Consider the following 17,847-nt stretch of genomic DNA (forward strand, 5'->3'; position numbering starts at 1 on the left):
GTCAACTATACCAAGTGTGAATGAGGCTTCTGAGGGTGTCCATTAAGTCCAGATCCTTGACATAATTCCCTTCCCTCTATCAACCTGTGAAACTGAACAAACGGCTTATCTGCCCTCAGTGTGCAATGGTGGGACAGACAGAGAAAAACGATTCTAGCGATTCTTGTTCACAAAGGGGAAACATGGAAGTAACAAAGAAGTCACTGATCCAAAACTTTTTTGAAATTGGGCTGAGCAAAGTCCAGCAGGAATTTCTTGGTTAGGATCCAAAACCTGGAACTAACCCTCTGTGACATGGGGCTTGCCTCTGGGCTCTGCCTTTCTATCTTTATATAAATCATTTTATTTTCCTTCTTCTCCTACTCCTTTGGTTCTTCCTCTTTCTACTTATGGCAGCATCCTCCCCTTAATCCTTGGCACATTATCCCCAGCAGAATTGGTCAAATGTTGCCCATGTCACGGTCCTGACCATCTCCATGAGGGGCTGTCCTTGTGACCCCCTGCTCCCCTAGGACCCTCGTCACTGACCTGACCTCTCCGTCATGACTGCTTCCAGCTGACCTGGCTGGTTTAGGAGAAAACCTAGAATTGTGGAGACCCAGAACCAATCTCTGCCCTGTCTTATCTCCAGGAGAGGAAGAAAATAACAGGTATCATCATGGAGAAATGACCCACATGAGGGCTGAGACTCTCCAGCAGTTTCAGCAGAGGAAACTCCCTGAAGAATGGAGGAGCTGAGATCCCAGGCTGGGAAAGCAGGCTTGTGTTAAGCATTACTTAATCTTTATGTGCTCCCTGCCCCAATCTACCAGCCAGTGAATGACAACTGACTGAGCATAAATACTAGGACTGCAGAACGGTTATAAAGCATTTGTCCAAGGAAAAGCCCTTTTACTTTATTTGTTTTCACAGTGGAAATTGCTGTTTTTGATCCGAAGTTTTCTGAAACGCAGCAGTGAGTTCCTGGAGGGTGAGTTAGCTGCTTTAGACCTGGAGGCTGAGGCCAAGGCTTGTGTGGTCAATCTGCTGCCACCATGTGGTGAGGGAGCCTGGGAGAGTGTTAGTCTTTCTTGGCTTCACTTTCCTCCTCAGTGAGTTAGGGGCTTATTGTTCCTCTCTGAGGTACCTTCCTACTTTGTTTTCTCTGAGTCTCTGAGGAACTGAGATGGTTTTTAATGCCACCCAGGACCTGCAGCTGAGACCTGACTCTGTGTGTCTCCTGCAGGAGCCTGAGCTGAGTCCCCACACTGGAAGCCCAGAACTGAGGGAACAGATGAAAGAAAGAAAGTCAGCAGGTTTAGGGGATGAGAACAACCCACAAAGGACAAGCCATTGGTAAATGAAAACCAAAGAAGGGGGAAATAAGGACAAATTGGGACAGAAGCCTCAGGGGAAATGGGCAATGCCTATCATCATCCAAGCCCTCAAGGAGTAGCGTGAGCTGAGCAGTGGGGACTGAGAGAGAAATTTACTCCACAGGAGTCTCCTGCCCCTGGCCAGGGAGAGCCACAGGGTGGATCAGAGCTGGTTTATAGTGAGGGGGCAGCAGCAACTCCAAGGGGGGAAGATGCGACCATGAGCCCCGCCCCAGACCCAGGAGCCTTGACCTTGGGGCTGCCATAGCAGTGGATGCTCTTCAGGTCAGTGTGGGTTAGAGGGAATAACCATGCTGGGAGAAGGGTTGGAGACATCCATTCTTACATAAAAAGCTCTGCCCTAGGTCAGGTGCCAGAGTAAGCGTCCCTTGCTAGTATACAAAGCAGTGATACTTATAATATTCTTCTGTACTTACAGTTGAAGGAGGTTTCCAAATGATATCTCATAAATATTTATAGGTGTTTAATTTTCTTTACATTGTGTTAAACACTTGGGATTCAATATTAATGTCTCCCCAAAGGAACTCAAGCCCATGAGAGAAAGAACAGAAACATAGCATTTTAAGAAAATATGGAAGTTCCCCCACATTGGGGTGTTGTGGCAACCCAGAGAGTGGGAGTTTAGTTGAAGACATTGCTCCTAACGACAGGGGGAACCATAAGAGGACTTCTTCAGAACAGACTCATTTTCCTCTAATGTCCCACAGAGAGGGATCCTGGGGCATGAATGGTGTAAGGCAAGGGCCAGTCTAAGGAAAGGGATTTGCTGCATCCTGGGAGAAATCTCCGCACCCCCGAAAGGACATTTGGGACAGGAATACAGGTGAGAGGAGGTTTGCAATTGCTTTTATTCAATAATTGATGAACACTCTCCTGAGAACTCCCTCAGTGCTAGACCCTGAGCTGGGAACCATGAACACAGAGATTAGTAAGATATGATCTCAGCTTTCACAGAACTCTCAGTCTAGTGACCAGCGATTCCTGAGAAGTATGGTGATGGTGGGTTCATTGGAACCAGTGGTCTATGCTGCATGGAGATTACCTCAGTGGATGGCCTGGTCTCTCTTCTGTTTTTTTTCAAACAGCTGAATGACCTGTCCTGGGCCAGTGACCCTGGACTTCAACCAGATGTCAGAATCTCAAGGTACAACCAACATTTTCACTCCATGTTGGGTCAAAACAGTTAACACAGCCAAGATATTCAAGGTTTCAGTAGATACTGACTAAGTCCTGGCCAGCTGTGAAAAGAAAGAGGTGAGTTTAACAAGAATTCTAAAATTGTCCTTGACATAGTAATCACAGATGATCTATCTTCTGTCTACTTATATATATATATATTTTATATATATATATATATATATATATATATATATATATATATATTTGTGATGGAGTTTCGCTCCTTTTGCCCAGGCTGGAGAGCAATGGCATGATCTCAGCTCACTGCAACCTCTGCCTCCGGGTTCAAGTGATTCTTCTGCCTCAACCTCCTGAGTGGCTGGGATTACAAGCGTATGCCACCATGCCCGGCTAATTTTCTATATTTTCAGTAGAGATGGACTTTCACCATGTTAGCCAGGCTGGTTTCAAACTCTTGACCTCAGGTGATCCACCCACCTCAGCCTCCCAAAGTGCTGGGATTACAGGTATGAGCCACCGTGCCTGGCCTCTGTTTGGTAATTGAAATGCTTTGCAGACTTCAAGATTCACCTGTGTCCAAAATAAATTCTATATCAGTCATAGTACTAGCATTTAGAAATTGTGTATTTTATCCTCTAATTATAGAGGAAATACCTAAGGTGGAAAGGAGTAAAGCAGCTTCCATGAATATAGTGAGAATGTAGGGGGGGGTTAGGGACTAAAGTCCTGCCTTAGGATTCCCCAGCAGTTGCCAGTCACAATTTTTGTACTCTAAGAAACAACAACAACAACAATAACAACAAAATGACATACTGTTTTGTTCCTCTGCTTACCCTATCCAATTCTCTACACCATAACATCTCTGCTTATCAGGCAACTTGGATTCTCAATTTGTTGAGCTCAACAAGTGCATTTCCTGAGCCCCTGTGAGTAAAGCATTATGCTAGTTATGGCGGGTGATACAGAGGAAGCACAGAAGAGTCCTTAGTGACAAGAGCTTAAGATTTCTGCTCCTAGCTCAGCCTGAGTTGCCTGGAGGTGAGAAAATCAGCAGCCGACACACATTCTGGTGAAAGGGTCAATGATAATGAATAGTGGTTCTGACAGGGCTGGGCTCTTAACCTCCCAAAGATGCTGGTCAAACAGGATCTGGAGGATCTCCGCACATGGTGTCTGACTGCCGACTGTCATAAGTGAATGTCGCCAAGTCTTGGCCTGGATCCCCTCCCTTTGTTTCATTTCACAGATTACATGTTGACAGCAGGAAAATCAACAGAAAGACCATGAGGCTAGACTCCAGAAGACTTAGTAATGCTGCTGGGTGGGCCATGAATTTCTAAAAACTCGTGAAGGGCCTTCTCAGAAGTGAAGTTTTAGGAAATATAAAATGCATAGCTGGGATACATTATAGTGTACTGATAGAACAAATATTGGATATAGCAGCATCTAATAACTTCTGGAGGAAAAAATATTTTTCACATTACTCCAATTATGGCCTCATACGTCAAAAAAAAAAAAAAAGCAACAACAACAACAACTAAGAGAACCACTAACATCCATTGGTTTTGCAGAAACAGGATACCCTTAGTGTACCTAAAATTGGAAAAATGGCTCTGCCTTTAGGGCCATGGAATGAAACAGACTGTGTGGTAGTTGACACAGGAAGAACAGAGTGGAGTTTATAACAATGGCCACAAGACAGTGAAGAAAATGCTTTGGGGTTCTTAAGCAGCAGACGAGGTGACTCAGAGGAATGTTAGACAATCGCAGAAAAGCAACTTTAGCAACATTTTCGACTTAGTGGGCACTGCATACTTAGTCCATGCTCTGCATCCATTCTTTCACAGTCTGTCCCTTCATCGACTTGGGCCTACAATGACTTTTCTGGGAGAGGAGAGGGATCAACACAACAGCATGCACACACCTGAAATAAAGAATGGATTTCTAATTTTCAGATTTTAGTCTCTGACCTAACCAAAGAAGTGACTACCATTGATGTTAACTATTAATAACATAAATGATGCTACTAAATATGCAGATCTTATATAACAAGGTAAAACAGCTTAAAAAATAGATGGTAGAACTGTAGTCCAGGGACGCTAATAGAAGTGACCCATAACATTACATCATCTCCACTTCCAATAAAAATCAGGTGAAAGAAGGAAGGAGACTGGCAACCCAATGCACAGAACTATATATAACAGGCATACTAGTTATTGGTTGGTTATAAACCAGTGGGAATAAATCTTTTTATATACTGACTCTTGGTTTATGTCACAGAGGCACAGCATGGAACAGTAGAAACCGGACTGTAAGATAAATTCATTTAAGTAACTAGACTTTTGTAAACCATTAGACAGACATTTGAGAAGCCAAATTTAAAGCTGTTTGTGAGCCATGTTAGCCTATCAAGGTTGAAATTCAGGAGAGATACATAATGACAAATAAATGCTTTTGGTTTTTTGTGACACAGTGATCTGATGCATTGGGAATGTGATCTTGTGAATCACTCAGGTGAGCAAGCCTGACATGAGTGGGCATAAAGGTCAGTAACTGAAGAGGTACCAAAATATGCTACATGTGTCAGTTGTGACCTAAGTAACTGAAGGCATTCACCCTCCCTTGAAGTAATGAAGTTGACACAGCAGGGGGCTGCAAATTCCACTGCAGATCAGGGTCTTGAAGCTGACATACTGAAGAGTGGACTCTCACTTGAGATACAGAGTAGGAACTACTGTTTCCTACGGCTACTGAATATCCCACAAACTAATCTCCTCAGCATGCCATTATTAATTATTTTAAAGCTCTTTAAGGTCTCATTTTATAATAGATCACATCAGAAATAAAACTAATATGGATCAGGTACAAACTCATATTTGCTGGACATATCATTGCATATCATCCCAAAGTTTCTGGCACTACATAATACTGGAGTAAATTCTTGAATATTAAATTTTAAACTAAGGGAGAACATTGGCTTCTAAATTTTACAACTATAGTATTGCAGCTAAACACAAGTGCAAATGGGCAGCCTTATAACTGCATGAGTAATCTTAAGGAAAACTTATTGGTGAACATACAGAGCATTTCACATGCATTTATCTACAAAGTACAACTCTTCCCAACCTCAGAACTTGATATGCGTTAGGACTTTCCTCTCCCTTGGGCTGGTGATAAAGGTCCAATTGAAATGAGAAAGATTCTTCATGCCTGGTAAATATGAAAGTTTCCAAAGATATTGCCACTGGCCGATCAAACCCGAATTCAAAAAGCATTTGTTTCTAGCAGGATATAAGATCAATATGCAAAAATAAATTGTATTTATGCAATTGCACGGCAGAATTTAAATGTAAAAGGAATACCATTTACAATAATGTCAAGTGTATAAAATCCATAAATGTGAATATGACTGAAAATTAGAGCATATTTCACAGAGAACATAGTGCAGGCCTAATAACTGGAAAGATATTGTTTGTTCATGTGTAAGAATATTGTTGAGATGTCCGTTTCCCCTAATTTGATCTATGAATTCAATGCAATCTGACTCAAAATTTCAGCATGCATCGTTGGTAGAAAATGGCAGCTGATTCTAAAATTAACATGAACTAGCATAACAAAAATGCCTGTGTAACGAAGTGCAAAATTGGAGGGCTAGCTCCACCTGATTTAAAGAACAATCACAGAGTTGTAATGACCACAACAGAGCTTTGGTATGTGATCAATTAAATGGATCAAAAGAAAATAGAGTCCAAATATAAACCAATACATATATTGAGAACAGATTTTTGACAATCTTAAAAAAGCAATGTATTTAAAAATACATAATATTTCAACAAATGATTGAGGATTTTCTTTTTAAGCAATTGATGTAACATATTTGTAACCATATAAAAATAAACAAGTAGAAAAAATTGAATTCATGTGTCATATCATATATAAAAATTAGTGGTTACAAGAGGCTGAGAAGGAGATAGGGGAGAAGGAAGAAAAGATATTGGTTAATGCATATAAAATATAGTTAAATAGAAGGAATAAGTTCTAGTATTTGATAGTATATGCAAAAATAACTTCTTGTATATTTTAAAATAACTAGAAGAGAGGAATTGGGATATTCCTAACATAAAGAAAAGATAAAGTTTTGAGGTGACAGATATACTACTTACACTGATTTGATCATTACAAATTGTATATGTTTATCAAAATACCATGTGTATCCCCAAAATGTGTACAACTATTATACATTAATTAAAATAATGAAAAGTACATCTTAGACAAATTAACAATGATTCCAATCCGATCAATTATCTTTTCTGACCACAATGGTATGAAACTAAAAATTAACTACATAAGGAAAACTGGAAAGTTCAAAAATACATGGAAATTAAACAACATAACTCTGAACAACTGACTGATCAAAGAACAAATCAAAAGGGAAATTTGATTGAGGCAAACAAAAGTGAAAACAAACAACATAATCTTTGGAAACAGCAAAAACAGCTCTAAGAGTCAAGTTTATAACCATAAATGCATACATTAAAAAAGAAGAAAGACTTGGCAAATAAACATTACACCTCAAGAAACCAGGAAAAAAACAACAAAATAAATCCAAAGTTCAGTGAAGAAAGGAAACAACATATCGATGCAGAAGTCAATCAACTGAAGAATAGAAATACTACAGAAAAATAAACAAAACTGAGTTGTTGGGTTTTTTTTTTTCCTTTTCCTTTCTCTTTCTCTCTCTTTTTAGGAGAGACAACATCTTACTATTCTTCCCAGGCCGATTGGGAACTACTGGCCTCCAGTGGTGATGCAACGTAGGCCTCTCACACCCAAGTTGTATTTCTGGAAAAAGTAAAATTAACAAACACTTGGCTAAACTAAGAAAAAAATAGAGAAGACTCAAATAAATAACATCCGAAATGAAAGTGGAGGTATTACAACAGAAGCCTCACAAGTAAAAAGGATCATAAGAAACTATCATTAACAGCTCTATACCAACAAATTGGATAACCTAGAGTAAATGGATAAATTCTTAGAAACACACAACCGACTAGGATTGAATCAAGAAGAAACCGAAAGCCTGAACGACCAATAACAAATAAAAGGACTGAAAAACCTCCCAACAAAGAGAAGCCCAGGACCAAATGGCCTCACAGCCGAACTCTTCCAAACATTCAAAAAAGAATCGGGCACGGTGGCTCACGCTTGTAATCCCAGCACTTCGGGAGGCCAAGGAGGGCAGAGTACCTGAGGTCAGGAGTTCAACACCCTGGCCAACATGGTGAAACCCCGTCTCTACTAAAAAAATACAAAAATTAACCGGGGGTAGTGGTGCGTCAGTGTAATCCCAGCTACTTGGGAGGCTGAAGTGGGAGGATTGCATGAGCGAGGGAGGTTGAGGCTGCAGTGAGCTGAGACTGCATCACTGCAATCTAGCCTGGGCAACATAGCGAGACCATGTCTTAAAAAAAAAGAAAGAAAAGAAAAGGAAAAAAGAAAGAAAAAGAAAGAAAGAAAGAAAGGTATTGCTGATGAAACTGTAGCCTCTTTCACAGCTCATCAAAAAGCTATTCATTCACTGGCTAAGGTTGTACTAGATAATCGCGTCACTTTAGATGATATATATTTTCAAAGACACTATTAGCCTTATTTAAAAATGGGTAGAACCTGGGCTAGGTGGCTCATGCCTGTAATCGCAGCATTTTGGGCAGCTGAGGTGGGTGGATCACCTGAGGTCAGGAGTTTGAGATCAGCCTGTCCAACATGGTGAAACCCCGTCCCTACTAAAAATACAAAAATTAGCTGGGCACAGTGGCGTCTGCCTGTAGTCCTAGCAACTTGAGAGGCTGTGGCAGGAGAATCGCTTGAACCCAGGAGGCAGAGGCTGCAGTGAGCCGAGATCGTGCCACTGCACTCCAGCCTGGGAGACAGAGAGAGAGTCTGTCTCAAAAAAATAAAAACAAAACAAAAACAATGGGTAGATACAGCAGCACTTACAAGAGTTCATAAAAGGAATTGTACATTGTCAACTGATAGTGTGGAGAGAGCAGCCCCCTGCCCACCTGGTTGTGATCTCTGCACAACGCTTGCCCACAACCACCTTCTCCACTTAGTACAACACAGCCCAGAACACCAAGGGGAGAGCCCCAGCAACAGCAGCCTCCGCAGCCCGCTTTAGATGATAGATTTAGCTGAGCAGGGAGGTGGATGTGTGGTGTTTACAACCTCTTGTTGCAGATACATAAATAAATACTTCCCATGAAGTAGAACCTCATCTAGAAAAAATTAGAAGTCATTTGGCTACAAGAAATCATGAAAGAAGAACTGGGATGTGATGTTTTCCCTGATGTTTTTCGTTGGCTCCCTAATGGAATAGGTTCCCTTACTGTTCTGGCATACAGATTCTCTTTGTGATTCTCATTCTTGTGTGAATTATATGTGTACTATTCAAATAATTAATGCTATATATTTCCTGCTTCTGAGAAAACTGATTTTATGGTATCTGAAGACTAGAAATGATTCAACGAGTGATAGCTGCAGACTTAACTGAGGTCTCTCTCTCCTCTTTTTTTTCTTTTCTTCTCTTTTTCTTTTTTTTCTACTCGGTGTCACCCTTTCAATTGGGCTTTTGGGCGCTCTTAAAAATTCCTCAGTGAGGCAGCTCCTTTCCTCCTCTGCCCTCAGCGTGGGAAAGACTATCTGGGAATGAGCTTTCCTGGCAAAGAGGGACACCTTGGCTGAGCTTTTGATCATCAATGCTTTCAAAAAGAAAGATTTTTTAAAGAATTTTTATCTGAGGAATGTGAGCCACTTCACATGATCAGAGAGACATTAAATCAAGACAGCAACCACTTTCTGCTTCCTTCTTTTTGAGCTATGTATTCATCTGTTGAAACTGCTTGCTATCACCCCAGGTAGCTGTAAATTAATCTAATAATGCCACACCAAACACTGTATCCGACACCCTATAACAAGGGATAGCCAAGCTCTCATCAATGCTATTTCTGAAAGCCAATGAGAATTCCTGACGGGCACCTTTCTATCAGCCCATTGTGCATCCCCCTCTTTTGACTTTTAAAAACCTGCTTGTGACAAAGGCCAAAGGGAGCTCAGATCCAAGGTTCTTTGGGTGTGAGTCTTCCAGGCAGCTGTCTTCACGTTGGCTCAAGTAAACTCTAGATTCTATTTTGTGATTCAGCCTCTTTCTTTTAGGTCAACATGTTCAGCAACAGTAGAATAAATAGATAAGTTGGCCGATATTCATACAAAGGATTGCGCACAGAAACAAATAACCACAAGAGTAACATGAAAAATTCATAGATGTAAGACTGAGTGAAAGAAATCAAACCTATGCCTCTGCTCCTGAGACCGACTTTGAAAAAATTGTAACTGGGACAATTATCACAGCAAAAGAGATCTGACCTAACTGCTTCCGTCTTGCTTCTAACATCCAAGCTGTCTTTGTTCTTTCCTGGGCACAGGCCAAAATAACTTTGAGAGGAACTTAGTTTATGGTTTAGCTGTGAAACAAAGATGATAACAGCTCTTTCCCAAAACAAACCTCCTTCCTGCCTGGGGACTAGGCTGCCTTTGCAGGACTAACAAATTAGCCACAAGATTAGAAATGATGGTTTAGGATCATGCAGCCTCTAGCTTACAAGATTCTAAACCTCCCCAGGTTGTTCCTGGGGATCACATCACCATTGTAAAACCTAAGATCGGTTTGTGAGATATTTTGTAGCCCTGCACTCGATGCATCAGCTGGCACCACCCAGATGGATAAACCAGCTCATCTGATCCTGTGGCCCCCACCCAGGAACTGACCCAGCTCAAGAGCATGCTTTAGCTCCCTGTGAGTTCATCTCTGACCTGTCCAATCAGAACTCCCAACTCATTGTCCCCCACCCACCAAATTATCCCTAAAAACTCTGGTCCTAGAATGCTCAGGAAGACTGATTTGAATAATAATAAAACTCTGGTCTCCCACACAGCCAGCTCTGGGTAAACAACTTTCTTTATTGCAGTTCCCCTGTCTTGATAAATTGGTTCTGTCTAGGCAGCAGGCAACAGGAACCCACTGCGCAGTTATACTCCCCCAAAACCCACTACACACTTTATGATTTGATTTATATGAAAGCAAAGGACAGGAAAAACTTGCCTGATAGATTTGGAGTCTGTGGAGTATTGTCAGAGTTTGGGATTGTATTCTACAAATTAAAAGTAATCAGTTAAGCACCTCAAATAAAATTTCCCCCAATTTTTTTTCTCCAAATTTGGACCACCTTGTTTCTCTCTTTGCAGAATATAAAGTGCTAACATGAGGTAAGTGCTACGGTCTAGAGAAGGCCATGGAAGAGATGACAAACTCCAGCACCATGCCTGAGTGTCCAGTGTGCTCTGCTGGGGCAGCATATTTGTACATTGCTGTATTTGAAAAAATCCTACAAGATTCATGAAATTGGACCACCGTCTTTATAGCACTACTAATGGTAAAACAAGTAAGGATGGCTGGTTTGCAGTCATCTGAGCAGCATCTCTAGTTTCATAGATATGGTTTCTCTCTGATACTGAACGGCTTCCAATTTCAAGTAGAATGCTACATCAGAAGAATAACGATGGGAAGAGAACCAGTTTCTTGTGTAATCCTACATGTTTTAGTCTGCGCATTACAAACCATTATTTGAAGAAGGGTGGACAGCCTCCAGCTGTCTGCCAAAGAGGTCATCGGCAACACAGGCTAAGAACCGACTTCTGGGCGGGCATGATGGCTCAGCCTGTAATCCCAGCACTTTGGGAGGCCGAGGCGGGCGGATCACCTGAGGTCAGGAGTTCGAGATCAGCCTGGCCAACATGGTGAAACCCCGTCTCTACTAAAAATACAAAAATTAACAGGGCTTGGTGGTGTGCTCCTGTAATCCCAGCTACGCAGAAGCCTGAGGCAGGAGAATCGCTTCAGCCCTGGAGGCGGAAGTTGCAGGAAGCAGAGATGATGCGACTGCACTACTCCAGCCTGGGCGACAGAGCGAGACTGCGGCTCAAAACAAAAAACTACAACAGAAACACCTGCTTCTTTGGAAAGATCGGGGCGGGGAAGGGAGGGAAAGGAAGGAAAGGCAGACGTCACTGTCCCCGCAGTCTCTGGCAGCATGTTGGTCGGCTGAGTGGCGGAAGGTGGGGCGGAAAAGCAGAGCCGGACGGGAAAGGCGCTGTCGGGGACATCACGGATAGGGCGACTTCTATGTAGATGAGGCAGCACAGGGGCTGCTGCTTCGCCACCGGCTGCTTCGATACGAAGGGGTTCCCGTGCTGTGGGAGCAAGTCCAGGACCGCTGTTCAGACCTGAAAGTCCCAGCTGTGTGTCAAGGCTAGAAGGGCTCCGGGGTGCGCGGGGCAAGTGACCGTGTGTGTAAAAAGGGTGAGGCGTGTGGAGCAGTAGCAAGACGGAAACGTGTGAACTTCTTATTACCTGGCATCGGAGAGGACGTTATGAAGGTTGTTTTCCCAGGGCGTTGCTTTTCCATTGCACTGTGGACGTGCTGATCCTGCGATTAACCCAAATGGGAGAAATTTGGCTGCACAATAACAGTGGAGAACTGCGTTAGTGCTTTCCACTGAAATCTTGTAGTGCAAAAAGTGAATTCTGCAGGAAGGGCTACTCTTAGTTTCTACTTAACTTTCTACGGGTTTGTAGCTTTGCCGGCATGTTAAGTGTTGTCCTACAGTCGCAAGCATAAGAAAGAGAAAGTATTGTATTACTGTCCTCTCCGCCCCTATCGTGAGCTTGTTTAACACAAGCTAAGATCCCCCAGTGCTCTTCTCTTCCCTTTCTACGTGGGGCTGCTTTTTCAAGATTGCTTCATGGTCTCCAGTGTCTTGGGTTCTCACCCTCTGTGAAAACCTTCGTGTTTTTTCGTAGCCCCCGGAGTCACCTTTCACACAGCCTGTGCTTCTAACCGCAGCCCCCACAGAAGTTTGTAGGATTTCTCTGCTAGCGGGGAATGTGTTCTCATCTCCTAGAGCCAGGTAGAAATTCTAGGCAGACGGGTGCTGTTCTTTGGGATGAAAGCAGTGTCCCTGTTCCGTTGTAGACACAACACGCTTGCTTTCTGTAGGGGAACGGCTCTCCCCGGGCCCAGGTGCCCTTGCTCGTGTTCACCGAGGCCTTCAGGTCAGAACCGCAGTCTCACTTGTCGGCAGAATGTGTCGGCGATCTACCCGAACTACCCAGCAATAAAATGGGACACATTACAGAAACATGAGATAGCATGGATTACCTCAAAAACATCATGCCGAGTGATGAAAAGAGGGCATCCTGTGTGGCGCCATCAAGGTGAATTTCTAGAACAGGTAAAACTAACCTGTATAGTGACAGAAAATACATCATTAATTGCTGGGGCCAGGGGGAGGGCGGGACTGACTGCAAAGGGCACAAGAGGACCTTTTAGAGTAATAGTCATCAAACTTGAAACGGATGCATTGTACCATAGGCAACTCACACCTTAACTTGGTTGTAAAAAGGAATAAGAAAACCACTCCAAATCTTAATGTCTTCTCCTTAATTTAATGTATGTTTACCCTTAGAGGAGTCGTTTAGAAAAATGTCTTTCTAACTGTGCTAGGGAGTTCAGGAATTCCTTCATTTCTGTTTCTGTCTCTTTGTCTGCAGTTAAGCTCATGCACTATTAAGTGGAATATTTGTAAAATAAAAATAGAGTCTAAGCTCAATTTTATAAAAGCATACATATATATGTTTTTATATATTTTTATATTTTTAAATATAGAATTATATATAATATATAATTTTATATATTAAATATATATTTTATATATTTTTATAATTTTATAATTTTTTCAGGTATATATATCCTTCTTTATTATTTTCTTCTTTTTTCTTTTGTGGGGCCTGGGGGGAACAGTCTAGCTAAAATATACATTCTTCTCTCTGTAGATATAACACAATACCATGACTCCAGTGTTGCCTGAATGTTATGAGAAGTTATTTTTGAACTTAAGGTGATCAAAAATTTTACATATGTTTACATTTTCTCTACTGTTAGTACGGTCTATGCTTAGCATGTATAAATTTTTTTAAAAAAAGACAATAGCTTAAAAATGATTCTGAAGAAAAATATGTAGATATGTTAACAGTAGTTAATTCCAGGAGGTGTGAATATGGATGACCAGTTATCTTCCTCTTTATGAATTTTTTATATTTTTAAATGGAAAATCCTCAATGACCTGGAAGTGAAAGAACAGATTAGATTTGGAAGGGGTGTGGGGCAGGTGAGAGGAAAATGTTAAGGGAAGGACAAACCCAGTTCTGGCAGGACCATGTTTAAGTTGAAGGTTTCTGGGGAGAAGTTTTTGGGATAAGAAGGATATGAAGGAGGCAGGAGAATCATGAAAATATTTAGGACAGTGTATTGCCTGTCTTATCATTCCTCCTCCTTTTGTGTTTCTTCAAAAGAAATACACAGACTTAACATTTCTTTTCAAGCATGCTTACAATTTGTGTTTCTCTTTTATTAGTGTAACTGCCTGGTAAGTTTATTCTGCCCATTGCCCAGATAAGCCAATGGAGCTGAGAACAGCAGGCTTTCCACAATAGAGAAAGAATTTAACAAATGCAGATGCAGCTGAGGGACCAGGACAGGGGTTTATTATTACTCAAATCTGCCTCCCCCAAAATTCAGAGACTAGGGTTTTTGTTTTGTTTTGGTTTTGGTTTTTGGTTTTTGGTTTTTTGTTTTTTAAGGATAGTTTGGCAGGCAGGGGGCTAGGGAATGTGCAAAGCTGATTGGTTGGAAATCACAGGGTGTAAGAGCTTGTTTACTTGCACTGAGTCAGTCCCTGGATGGGGCCACAGGACCAGATGAGCCAGTTTACCAGTCTGAGTGGTACCAGCTAGTCCATCACAAGGCAGGGTCTGAAAAATATCTTAAACACCAATATTAGGTTTGACGCTAATAATACTATATATAGGCACAATTGGGGAGCTTAGGAATCATGTGACTTCTGGCTGCATGGCTCCTGAGCCATAAATTCCAATCTCCTGCCTAATTTGTTAGCTTTGCTAAGGAGGTCTGATCCCAAGAAAGGAAGGGGTTTGTCTCAGGAGCGACAATCATCTTTGTTTCAGAGTTAGACTAAACTAAACTCCTCTCATAGTTAGCCTGGCCTATGCCCAGGAATGGACAAGGGCAGCTCAGAGATTAGAAGTAAGATGCAGTCAGTTAGGTCAGATTTCTTTCACAGTCATAGTTTTCCTATGTCAGGTTTTTCTCACTGTCATAATTTTTGCAAGGGTGATTTTGTTAGGAGCATTATAAACGCAGTGATTCTGAGAATGTCTTCTGGAGCCAGGCTGCCTTCACTTCAAATTCCTGCTTTCAAATTCTTCTTTGCTGGCTGAGTGACCCTGGACAGGTCACTTAACATCTTTGTGCATCTCAGTTTTCTCATATGGAAGATGAAGGTGATGATGTGACCTCGGCCTGAGGTAAGGACTAAATGAGTAAACATATGCACACTCATCAACTGTGCCTGACATGTGGCACTTTGTGTTGCAGGCACAGTTGATGATGTGCATGTGTTACTCATGTGCATGTTAGCTCTTGTATTTTGCCTGCAACACTGCACAAAGAGCAGATGTGATGAAAACCAGTTGTACTGAAGTTACAGCAGTGATACTTTCCAATGGCCATGCACCCTCCCAGGGAGACTGCAGCAATCCTCTCACCAGCAGTAACCTCCTGGGCTGGGAGATCCCAGGAAGGCCCCTCAATCTCCAGCAGGTTTGACCCTCTAGGAGCTTCAGGGAATGAGCTAGAGAAGTATTTCTATCTGGGGGGAACTGGGAGTTTATTAGCTCATCTGTTCAGCTCATCCAAAGGGGAATAATGATGCAATTTCTTGCTTCAAATCTGCCCCAATAAAATTTTTATAGTTTTACAGTCAAAGACATTTGTACATGTAAAGGAGGAAATATGACTTTTCCTCACCCAGCCTAGGTTCACTGCTGAGACTCTTACAGCAAAAGACAGACTAATAAGAGAAGAGCAGATGTATTTATTTAATGTAAGTTTTACATGACAGGAATGCCTTCCAAAGGAAATGAAGGCCCATGGAAACAGCTAAACCTCAGTTTTTTGTTTGTTTGTTTGTTTTTTAAGAGTAGTTTTATTGAAGAATGGATAGTCATGGAGAAGTATGATAAGACAATAAAAGTATGATCTAACAGTAACAAACTGGGGAAAACGGGGCCAGGCCTCTGTGTTCAGGCTCTTCTCTGTGTCCCTGTGTCTTCAGACTCCAGGATGCACCTTTCCTCTGGGTACAGAGAGGGCACATCTCACATAAGGGTCTATAATCGACTTCAGGAAAGAAGGGCAGGGGGAGGGTGACAGTGACCTTCCTGCTTCTATTGTTTATTCAAATTCCCTTAACATAAAATATTCAATACCCCAAGATGTTATATTTTGGGGTAGCATGTCCTGAACCCCATCATGCACATGCAACAAAATCCAGAATATTTGAAGAATGATGACTATAAAACATTTAAATTCAAAATACAATTGATGGCCAAGTGGGGTGGCTCACAGCTGTAATCCCAGCAGGGAGAAGCAGGAAGGCCCAGCCAAGCGGATCACTTGAGTCCAGGCATTCGAGAGCTGCCTGGACAATATGGCAAAAGGCCATCCTTACTAAAAATACAAAAATGAGCCCAGCACACGGTGCACAGCTGTTGTCCCAGCTACTTTCAGGGGGTGGGGAACGGGCGGGCTGAGGATCAACTGAAACAATATCATATTTACAAAAAACTTTTTTTCCTATAAGGCTAGTCAAGTGAAGCAGTGGAAGTGGAGAAGGAACAAAAAAATCTGTAACTGGTTGTGATCAATTATTTGTAAAGAGGGATGAATTTTTATGTTTTCAAAGTCACATATGCTGCAAAGCTGGTGGTGAACAGCAGTGCCCTGGTCCCTTCCTACACTTATCTGTAGGGATAACAATTTTTAATGAATGCAGCCAACCTCTACATAAATACTGTTACTCTTTGACTGTCCAATTTTCCATCCCAGGCCCTGCAGTCCAGCCTGCACGGGGAAACGGAGTTTTGTGTTTCCTTACCTGCCAGTCCACTCCAAGGAGCCAAGAAGGCATCCTCTCCCACTCCCGCATCCTCCAAACTTAGCCCCTCAAAGACTGCAGCGTTTTTCAGTCCTTCTTAAACGCTCTCAGCCCCAAAATATGAAAATCAGAGGGATGGTCTTGAGCGCCTGGAGCGACATATTAGTTTGTTCCCAAGACCCATCAGGAACCTTATCCCAGGTGCTCTGAAGAGCAGGAGAAAACATTGTTTAAATCTGGTAACGTCCTAAGGGGTCTTCTCCTTGGGGCAGGGTCCTGGCAGGACGAGGGGGAGCCCCACCGTCAGAGACTCGCCCCTCAGAGCTGCTCAGGTTCCTCTTCCCCGTGGCCCTGAGGGAGATCGGCCGGGGCGACAGAGGATCAGGACGGGGCCTCCCAGTCCCCGAGCTAGAAGAGGCCGCCGCGCGGATTTCTCTTTCTGGCTGAGATCTTGGGATGAACGAATAGATTTCTCGGAGTCAGGTTCCGAAGCTTAGTGAAACAGCGACTTTTAGGACCGGCAATGGAGACGCAGGAGCTAGAAATTCGGCATAAAGATCTGAATATGAAGAACAGAATAAATTAACATTCGGAATAGGATGGGCCATCTGAATAAAACAGTGCTACTCCCAAGTTAGGTCTCAAACCATCGATCGTACACTGAGACACAATCTCCAATGACTGAGCTAACCCCATCAAATTTTCTCACGCCATTTACTTACCAAAATGGCAATGGGTGCCATTACGAGATTTCCCGAGTGAAAGGAATCTCGGGGTCTAGGATTGAAGGGCGGCAGCCTTTTTAGTGTAGGAGACCTCTCACCCCGAGGCCCAGGTCGCCCTTAGAGGGGGTGGGGACTTGCTGGGTCGCTGGGTCCCTGGCGGGGGTGTCCAGGCCTCCGATAGCACGGGGCCAGGAGGCTCGCCCAGGAAGGGGACCCTGCAGGCTCGGTGATCCCAGCTGGATGATTTGGCAATTTCCCTATGATCCGGGCCACTGTGATAACCCGGTTTCTGGGACCCGGAACATCGAAGAGGGAGACGAAGAGGGGACGAACAGCGCTGGGGACATCGCGGGGTTGAGACAGCGGGAGTAGAAGGGACACGGAGGCCCGCAGCGCAGAGCTTCTGAAGAACGTCAGCGGAATCCCCATTCCATTTAGGGAGTAAAAGACGGCATTATCGTCCCAGTTACACAGAA

At 42.8% G+C, this 17,847-nt stretch overlaps 1 long non-coding RNA gene across 1 annotated transcript; it reads left to right on the forward strand.

The window, feature by feature from the left end:
- The first annotated feature begins 760 nt into the window (after positions 1-760).
- LOC129137563 (uncharacterized) lies at positions 761-2,994 on the forward strand. The gene is made up of 4 exons (XR_008540239.2): positions 761-1,335; positions 1,480-1,640; positions 2,084-2,630; positions 2,790-2,994. It is a non-coding gene; the product is annotated as an uncharacterized LOC129137563 (long non-coding RNA).
- Positions 2,995-17,847: the final 14,853 nt, after the last annotated feature.

The sequence above is a fragment of the Pan troglodytes genome, chromosome 1 (assembly GCF_028858775.2).
Source record: "Pan troglodytes isolate AG18354 chromosome 1, NHGRI_mPanTro3-v2.0_pri, whole genome shotgun sequence".
NCBI lineage: Eukaryota > Metazoa > Chordata > Mammalia > Primates > Hominidae > Pan > Pan troglodytes.